General features: G+C 44.4%; 1 pseudogene; it reads right to left on the reverse strand.

The window, feature by feature from the left end:
* Nucleotides 1–7,640: 7,640 nt before the first annotated feature.
* On the reverse strand, nucleotides 7,641–7,758 carry LOC124558023 (annotated as a pseudogene).
* Nucleotides 7,759–10,315: the final 2,557 nt, after the last annotated feature.

Genomic DNA, 10,315 nt, shown 5'->3' on the forward strand with positions numbered 1-10,315 from the left:
AAGAAAACAGATGTTGACAGATGTGAAAATTACCGAACTATCAGTTTAATAAGGCACAGCTGCAAAATACTAACACGAATTCTTTACAGACGAATGAAAAAACTAGTAGAAGCCAACCTCGGGGAAGATCAGTTTGGATTCCGTAGAAATACTGGAACACATGAGTCAATGCCGACCCTACGACTTATCTTAAAAAATAAATTAAGGAAAGGCAAACCTACGTTTCTAGCATTTGTAGACTTAGAGAAAGCTTTTGACAATGTTGACTGGAATACTCTCTTTCAAATTCTAAAGGTGGCAGGGGTAAAATACAGGGAGCGAAAGGCTATTTACAATTTGTACAGAAACCAGATGGCAGTTATAAGAGTCGAGGGACATGAAAGGGAAGCAGTGGTTGGGAAGGGAGTAAGACAGGGTTGTATACTCTCCCCGATGTTGTTCAATCTGTATATTGGAGAAGAAATAAAAACTTTGAGGTTCGCCGATGACATTGTAATTCTGTCAGAGACAGCAAAGGACTTGGAAGAGCAGTTGAATGGAATGGACAGAGTCTTGAAAGGAGGATATAAGATGAACATCAACAAAAGCAAAACGAGGATAATGGAATGTAGTCGAATTAAGTCGGGTGATGCTGAGGGAATTGGATTAGGAAATGAGACACTTAAAGTAGTAAAGGAGTTTTGCTATTTGGGGAGCAAAATAACTGATGATGGTCGAAGTAGAGAGAATATAAAATGTAGACTGGCAATGGCAAGGAAAGCTTTTCTGAAGAAGAGAAATTTGTTAACATCGAGTATAGATTTAAGTGTCAGGAAGTCATTTCTGAAAGTATTTGTATGGAGTGTAGCCATGTATGGAAGTGAAACATGGGCGATAAATAGTTTGGACAAGAAGAGAATAGAAGCATTCGAAATGTGGTGCTACAGAAGAATGCTGAAGATTAGATGGGTAGATCACATAACTGATGAGGAAGTATTGAACAGGATTGGGGAGAAGAGAAGTTTGTGGCACAACTTGACCAGAAGACGGGATCGGTTGGTAGGACATGTTCTGAGGCATCAAGGGATCACCAATTTAGTATTGGAGGGCAGCGTGGAAGGTAAAAGTCGTAGAGGGAGACCAAGAGATGAATACACTAAGCAGATTCAGAAGGATGTAGGTTGCAGTAGGTACTGGGAGATGAAGAAGCTTGCACAGGGTAGAGTAGCATGGAGAGCTGCATCAAACCAGTCTCAGGACTGAAGACCACAACAACAACAAATCACAAAAATTCAAAATCGTATGAAGAGTGTAAACGGAAAACTCTCCTAGTGCCAAATCTGACGTTTGTTGGAGGAGTGAAAAAACAATATCTCTCTTTATGCACATTCAGGATTTGCATCAAAAAACTTGAATTCTGATACCGCTGAATTATGCTGCTCACCGCACTACCGTAAAAAGTAATGAGACAATCACAAAATAAATTCTTTATTAACAATGTTCTATGCGCCATACCAGGAAACTAACTGGCCCTATGCGGTGATAGGAAGGTCTTTTCAAGTTCATTATTGGAAAGAAGAAAACAGCAATCAGCTTTTGTTAATGTCGCTAATTATTTACATAAACAGTGACGCTACCGGTTTCGAACCTATAGGCTCGTCATCAGACGGCTGTCCGTTTTTCATTTCATTTGTTGCTTTTTACACTGGTTGTCGGCTGTTTTTCTTTTCAACAAGCAATGTTAACAACAATAAAACCTAATATGAAAGTGAACTGACATCTGAAAATGAACCTGTCAGTTGAAACCCGTAGCGGTGCCAATTGTGCAATTACATGTTATTATTAACAGCGACTGGTTCCTGTTGTTTTCTTCGCAGGAATCAACTTGTATTTTGTATGTAGTCGCGGTCTTAAAAATATCCACTTTCGACAAAATAGCCGTAAGAAAATTTTTGCTCCTTGCCATCAACACTGAGGCACTGTGTTATATGTGCTTCAATACAAGTACACAAATACAGCATGAGGTTTTTAACTAACAGAACTGGAGTCAACAAAAACCACTTTCTTGTGGAACTCCAGACAGAAGCACTGTTTCGACAAATACCATGCACCATCTACGAGTACTAACGCCTGTTTGAAAGACTGCATAATTTGACACCAGGATCAAGTACACACACACACACACACACACACACACACACACACGCACAGAGAGAGAGAGAGAGAGAGAGATTCGTTGTTTTTATTTAAAATCGATCATTAGTTTGTGTCTTCCTTTCCACTGCCGCCAAGAATGTATCAACACACATGTCTGGTTTGATTTGAGTGAGGCCTATAAGCGGCCAGACCGACTCTAAGTCTAGTGCAGCCAGAGCATTATACGGTTTACATCCTGAATCTCACGCTCTTTTCATAAGACGTGAGAAGGAACACATCCTTATCCAAATTATCAGTTAGAGTTCCGTGTTTTACGACACAAATTTTTCCGACCGAGTGAACCACGTCACCCTAAAGAAGCAGAACTGGAACACTGCTCTGAGTACGCGGTGGGGCGACTTACATCGGCTAGAAAAGGAGACCGCAACAGACAACAGCTCAAGACAAAGGCCAGCTGCCTCGCTCGCAATATCCTGCGTCCAAGAATCGTGACGCGAAGCTGCAATGTGGCTGCATAATTAAAAACTCTTTTTTGCTTCGTGTAAGCGAACTACTCTAGAGCATTACTTCTTACAGGTCAGATGAGTATCCAGAATTTACTTACTCATGCTAGAGAGGAAAAGGAATCAAATTTATATGTATCGTAAATTGAAGAAATATTAGGAAACTCCATCATATGATTAAACTTATTCTTTACTGAAACAGCCGATTTCGATCGGTTTTAAGACCATCGTCAGCCTGCCTTTGCAGAAAGAAACTTCCATTACCATACTTGTATAGATATGTACTGTTATACAAATCTATTGAAACAAAATTCAACCTGTACGTAATTAAATCATCGCCGTACACATGTAAAGTGTCATTCGCAAATTGTGAACTTCTGCAAACGCAAAACTGCGTATGGTATGTGAATGCAATTACTGTGCAGTCAGTTCAAGCATTTTCTGATTGCTACATTAACCAAACCGACAGAATGAAGCACGAGATGTACACTACTGACCATTAAAATTGCTACACCAAGAAGAAATGCATATGATAAACGGGTATTCATTGGACAGATATATTATCCTAGAACTAACATGTGGTTACATTTTCACGCAATTTAGGTGCATAGATCCTGAGAAATCAGTACCCAGAACAACCACCTCTGGCCGTACCACAGTTCATCAAGAGTAGTGACTGGCGTATTGTGACGAGTCAGTTGCTGGGCCACCGTTGACTAGACGTTTTCAATTGGTGAGAGATCTGGAGAATGTGCTGGCCAGGGCAGCAGTTGAACATTTTCTGTATCCAGAAAGGCCGGTACAGGACCTGCAACATGCGATTGTGCGTTATCCTGCTGAAATGTAGGGTTTCGCAGGGATCGAATGAAGGGTAGAGCCACGGGTCGTTACACAGCTGAAATGTAACGTCCACTGTTCAAAATGCCGTCAATCCGAACAAAAGGTGACCGAGACGTGTAACCAATGGCACCCCATACCCTCACGCAGGGTGACACGCCAGTGTGGCGATGACGAATACACGCTTCCAATGTGCGTTCACTGCGATGTCGCCAAACACGGATGCGAGCATCATGATGCTGTAAACAGAACCTGGATTAATCCGAAAAAAATGACGTTTTGCCATTAGTGCACCCAGGTTCGTATTGGAGTACACCACCGCAGGCGCTTCTGTCTGTGATGCAGCGTCAAGGGTAACCGCAGCCACGGAGCTGATAGTCCATGCTGCTGCAAACGTCGTCGAACTGTTCGTGCAGATGGTGGTTGTCTTGGGAACGTCCTTATCTGTCGACTCAGGGATCGAGACGTGGCTGCACGATTCGTTACAGCCATGTGGATAAGATACCTGTCATCTCGACAGCTAGTGATGCGAGGCCGTTGGGATCCAGCACGGCGTTCCGTATTACCCTCTTGAACCCACCGATTCCATTTTCTGCTAACAGTCATTGGATCGCGACCAACGCGAGCAGCAATGTCGCGATACGATAAACCGCAATCGTGATAGGCTACAATCCGACCTTTTTCATAGTCGGAAACGTGATAGTACGCATTTCTCCTTCTTACACGAGGCATCACAACAACGTTTCACCAGGTAACGCCGGTCAACTGCTGTTTGTGTATGAGAAATAGGTTGGAAACTTGACTCATGTCAGCACGTTGTGGATTGTCGCCACCGGCGCCAACCTTGTGTGAATACTCTGAAAAGCTAATCATTTGCATATCACAGCATCTTCTTCCTGTCGGTTAAATTTCGCGTCTGTAGCACGTCATCTTCGTGGTGTATCAATTGTAATGGCCAGTAGTGCATGATGGGCGGCTCTACTGATATCGTCTGCTAGCTTATAAACAACATATTTTACTGAAACTCCCACACAGATTAAAACTGTGAGCAGCACCGGGACTCGAATCTGAAACCTTCGTCTTAGTCGGACATGTGCTCTACTGACTGGCTCACTGTGATGCAGAGTGAAAATGTATTCTGGGAATATTTTGTGTGTCTTCTCAAGGGGACGGGTAAATACACGAAAAAAAAGAACGGCTCACTACGAAGTCGTTATCCGAATAGGGCGGAAATCGGTAGATGTGCTGTACACGTACAGACAAAAATAAAATTGATCGCAATTCACAAAAATTGTATGATTTATTCAAGTGGAAGAGCTTCACTAATTGAGCAAGTCAATAACGCATTAGTCCACCACTGGCAAGAAGTTATTCGGCTTGGCATTGGTTGACAGAGTTGTTGGGTATCATCCCGAGGGATATCATGCCAAATTCTGTCCACTTAGGGCATTAGATGGTCAAAGTACCGAGCTGGCTAGATGACCGTACCCACAGTGCTGCAAACGTTCTCAACTGGGGAGAGATCTGGCAACCTTGCTGGCCAAGGTAGGGTTTGGCAACCACGAAGACAATCAGTAGAAACTCTCGTCCTGTGTGGGCGGGCATTGTCTTGCTGAAGTGTAAGCCCAGGATTGCTTGCCATGAATGGCAACAAAACGTTGCGTAGAATATCGTCGACGAACCGCTGTGCTGTAATGGTGCCTCTGATGGCAACCAAAGGGTCCTGCTATGAAATTAAATGGCATCCCAGACCATCTCTTCTGATCGTGAGGCCGTATGGCGGACGACAGTTTGTTTGGTATCACCATCGTTATCTGGTGTGTCTCCACACACTTCCTCGCTGGTCATCGGGGCTCAGTTAGAAGCGGGACTCATCACTGAAGACAAATGTACTCCAGTCAGTGAGATTCCAGGCCGAATGTGCCCGACACCACTGCAAATGGACTTGTAGTTGTAAAAAGGTCAATAGTAGTCTGCGTAAGAGCCGCCGTGAGCTCAGCCCCTATGAGCCACCTATTAATGGTCCTTAAGGTGACTGAAGCACCAGCTGCACATCGAATCGACGATAACGACGAATCCGGGGCTCTCAGTGCCTCTCTGACGACTGCCAATTCGATTCTACCCAGAGTACGCGAAAGAACTTGCCCCCCTTCTAACAGCCGTGTACCGCAAGTCTCTAGAGGAACGGAAGGTTCCAAATGATTGGAAAATAGCACAGGTAGTCCCAGTCTTCAAGAAGGGTCGTCGAGCAGATGCGCAGAACTATAGACCTATATCTCTGACGTCGATCTGTTGTAGAATTTTAGAACATGTTTTTTGCTCGCGTATCATGTCGTTTTTGGAAACCCAGAATCTACTCTGTAGGAATCAACATGGATTCCGGAAACAGCGATCGTGTGATACCCAACTCGCTTTATTAGTTCATGAGACCCAGAAAATATTAGATACAGGCTCCCAGGTAGATGCTATTTTTCTTGACTTCCGGAAGGCGTTCGATACAGTTCTGCACTGTCACCTGATAAACAAAGTAAGAGCCTACGGAATATCAGACCAGCTGTGTGGCTGGATTGAAGAGTTTTTAGCAAACAGAACACAGCATGTTGTTATCAATGGAGAGACGTCTACAGACGATAAAGTAACCTCTGGCGTGCCGCAGGGGAGTGTTATAGGACCATTGCTTTTCACAATATATATAAATGACCTAGTAGATAGTGTCGGAAGTTCCGTGCGGCTTCTCGCGGATGATGCTGTAGTATACAGAGAAGTTGCAGCATTAGAAAATTGTAGCGATATGCAGGAAGATCTGCAGCGGATAGGCCCTTGGTGCAAGGAGTGGCAACTGACCCTTAACATAGACAAATGTAATGTATTGCGAATACATAGAAAGAAGGATCCTTTATTGTATGATTATATGATAGCGGAACAAACACTGGTAGCAGTTACTTCTGTAAAATATCTGGGAGTATGCGTACGGAACGATTTGAAGTGGAATGATCATATAAAATTAATTGTTGGTAAGGCGGGTACCAGGTTGAGATTCATTGGGAGAGTGCTTAGAAAATGTAGTCCATCATCAAAGGAGGTGGCTTACAAAACACTCGTTCTACCCATACTTGAGTATTGCTCATCAGTGTGGGATCCGTACCAGGTCGGGTTGACAGAGGAGATAGAGAAGATCCAAAGAAGAGCGGCGCGTTTCGTCACATGGTTATTTGGTAACCGTGATAGCGTTACGGAGATGTTTAACAATCTCAAGTGTCAGACTCGGCAAGAGAGGCGCTCTGCATCGCGGTGTAGCTTGCTCGCCAGGTTTCGAGAGGGTGCGTTTCTGGATGAGGTATCGAATATATTGCTTCCCCCTACTTATACCTCCCGAGGAGATCACGAATATGAAATTAGAGAGATTAGAGCGCGTACGGAGGCTTTCAGACAGTCGTTCTTCTCGCGAACCATACGCGACTGTAACAGGAAAGGGAGGTAATGACAGTGGCACGTAAAGTGCCCTCCGCCACACACCGTTGCGTGGCTTGCGGAGTATAAATGTAGAATGTAGATGTAGATGCCTGTTAATCTAGGTCTGTCGTCTCTCTCGGTCGACCCTGCCTAGTTGAAGCTGTGTTCATTCCCGTCATCATAGTCGAATAGCAGCATCGCTCCTGTTCAAATGTCGAGCGGCTCATCGATTACTCAAACCGGCTCCCTTGCGCCCAACTATACGTCCTCTGTCAAATGCTGAAATCTGCGTATATTGTTCGCGCGCCTGAGAGGCATAGTAACTGCCCAACTGAGTACACGGAATGAAATTCTTAAGGACTTTATGCACTGGTATCAATATGTCCCCTGTTTACTATTCTCGCCAGCTGCGCGATGAAACTGCACTGCAGCATCACCCATTCAGGCGTAGGACGCCAAAGTTAACAATTTCGCAATTTCCATCAATAAAAACTAAAACTAAACTCCTCCCGAACAGACCATGAAGGTCCAACGGTACCGACCGGCCGCCGTATCATCATCAGCCCACAGGCGTCACTGGATGCGGATATGGAGGTGCATGTGGTCAGCACACCGCTCTCCCGGCCGTATGCCAGTTTCCGAGACCGGAGCCGCTAATTCTCAATCAAGTAGCTCCTCAGTTTGCGTCACAAAGGCTGAGTGCACCCCGCTTGCCAACAGCGCTCGGCAGACCCGATGGTCACCCATCCAAGTGCTAGCCCAGCCCGACAGCACTTAACTTCGGTGATCTGACGGGAACCAGTGTTACCACTGCGGCAAGGCCGTTGGCAATTTCCGTCAATACCTGTATGAAAATCAATTTGTGACCAGTTTGCCTAACTTCCTTGTGGTGTAGGTTTATCATGAAACTGACTACTATGTGTCTACAAACGGAGCTCCAGTCACGTTGACAAAGAAAGCAGGATTAGTAGTGCAACTGAACGGGAAAATGAAAGAGCGCTGATGAGCCAGCTATAAGTGGCTGGTTCAAATGGCTCTGAGCACTATGGGACCTAACATCTGAGGTCATCAGTCCCCTAGAACTTAGAACTACTTAAACCTAACTAACCTAAGGACATCACACACATCCATGCCCGAGGCAGGATTCGAACCTGCGACAGTAGCAGTCGCGCGGTTCCTGACTGAAGCGCCTAGAACCGCTCGGTCACCGCGGCCGGCAGCTATAAGTAAATAACATGTAAGGTGACAGGGAATATGAAGACAACCTAGATTTCTACAAGCATTTCCCTTAGGACAGATTTCCTCGTTTACGCAAGTATCCACACGGCTCCCCACCATACTCCCTGTGACGACTACCATCTCTTCGCGGAACACGCTGGCTGTGAAGTGCTCGTGTAAAGGGTTGAAGCAATCTGACTGAACTTCGTGTCCTATCATTATATCAAGAACAGAGAATGAATCAGAACGAGATTTTCACTTTGCAGCGGAGTGTGTGCTAATATGAAACTTCCTGGCAGACTAAAACTGTGTTCCGGATCGAGACTCGAACTCGGGATCTTTGCCTTTCGCGGGCAAGTGCTCTGCCAACTGAGCTACCCAAGCACGACTCACGACCCGTCCCCACAGCTTCAATTCTGCCAGTACCTCGTCTCCTACTTTCAAAACCTCACAGAAGCTGGAAACGTCCCCCAGACTGTGGCTAGTCCGGTGATCCATCTTGGAGCTGTGAATATAAATTTTGTCGAATTAAATCAGGTCATGCTGATGGAATTAGATTAGGAAATGAGACACTTAAAGTAGTAGATGAGATGAGTTTTGCTATTTGGGGAGCAAAATAACTGATGATAGTCTAACTAGAGCGGGTATAAAATGTAGACTGGCAATGGCAAGGAAAGCGTTTCTCTGAAGAGAAATTTGTTAACATCGAGTATAGATTTAAGTGTCAGGAATTCCTTCCTGATAGCATTTATATGGAGTTTAGCCATGTATGGAAGTGAACCATGGAGGATAACCAGTTTAGACAAGAAGAGAATAGAGGCTTTCGAAATGTGGTGCTACAGAAGAATGCTGGATTAGATGGATAGATCACGTAACTAATGAGGAGGTACAGAATAGAATTGGGGAGAAGAGGAATCTGTTGACAACTTGACTAGAAGAAGGGATCGGTTGGTAGGACATGTTCTGAGGCATCAAGGAATCACCAATTTAGTACTGCAGGGCAGCGTGGAGAGTAAAAATCGTAGAGGGAGACCAAGAGATGAATACACTATGCATGTTCAGAACGATGTGGGTTGAAGAAGCTTACGGTATAGAGTAGCATGGAGAGCTGCATCAAACCAGTCTCTGGACTAAAGATCACAACAATAACAACAGCATGAACATTGCGAGCCCAAATACACTCCTCAGCTATTATACATGTCAGTCGCGTTCAGTGTGGATTACAAACTCTTGAAGTTGAAACGGATTGACGTCGGAATGAGTGGTATTTATAGGATAAAGACTGTCCTCCCTCGTTCCTTTCCTTCAGTTATATCACCCATAGCCTCAGTTAAGCACAGCGTTACGTTGTCGTAAAATATTGGAAGACCGTGGTTTGATAGCAAAATAAAGTGTCGGAACTGGAAAGTGTTAAACCACGAAGCACCAACCTGATGTTTATTAAACTTCGCGGAAGTTTTTATCACCAAACAAATATTAAACAATTCAACTTCCATTCCATTCGAAAATGACGCCTATCGTCAAACTCAGATTGAGGTGTGATTCCCACGGCTCGCATACACCCTTGAATTATTTTTAATACAGAAACGAATAACCTTCCAATGTCTTCTTGAGGAATTTCTTGCCACACCTGGTTCAAATGGCGTGCCAGTTCATAAAGATTGCTGTCTCCCCATTGCATCGCCAGTCCCAAAGACTGACAATCGCGGTATGGTGATTGTGTATAGACGTGCAGAATATCACCCTGCCGATTCCGCATTGTTTTGATAGATGTTGTATATCTTCGTGAATACCATGCTTTTATAGGAATGAATGGTTGAATCCCTGAAACGTTCTGTCCTCTCCGTCTGACATGTTTCCCAGAATGGGTACCATTCCTCAAATGCCACTTTCGTAACAGTGGTTACGAAGACTGCATAAGGTAGCTGCACAAATAAATGTATTCCGTGCATGCTGCCACTCAATGCTAACTGGTCAACAATTTCGATGTATGTGTTTCCGGAACGCCCTTTGACCCAGAGAAACTGCACTCTTTTGAATTGTTCGATACGCTGATATATCAATTCCGTACACGAAAAAATTAATAGTTTTCAAGTTCTAGGACTGATGAAGTTCTACTTTTTGCAGGGCGTTCATCGAATTTGTTATCAAAATACCGTTGGTGTTAC

Source organism: Schistocerca americana, chromosome 1, assembly GCF_021461395.2.
Source record: "Schistocerca americana isolate TAMUIC-IGC-003095 chromosome 1, iqSchAmer2.1, whole genome shotgun sequence".
NCBI lineage: Eukaryota > Metazoa > Arthropoda > Insecta > Orthoptera > Acrididae > Schistocerca > Schistocerca americana.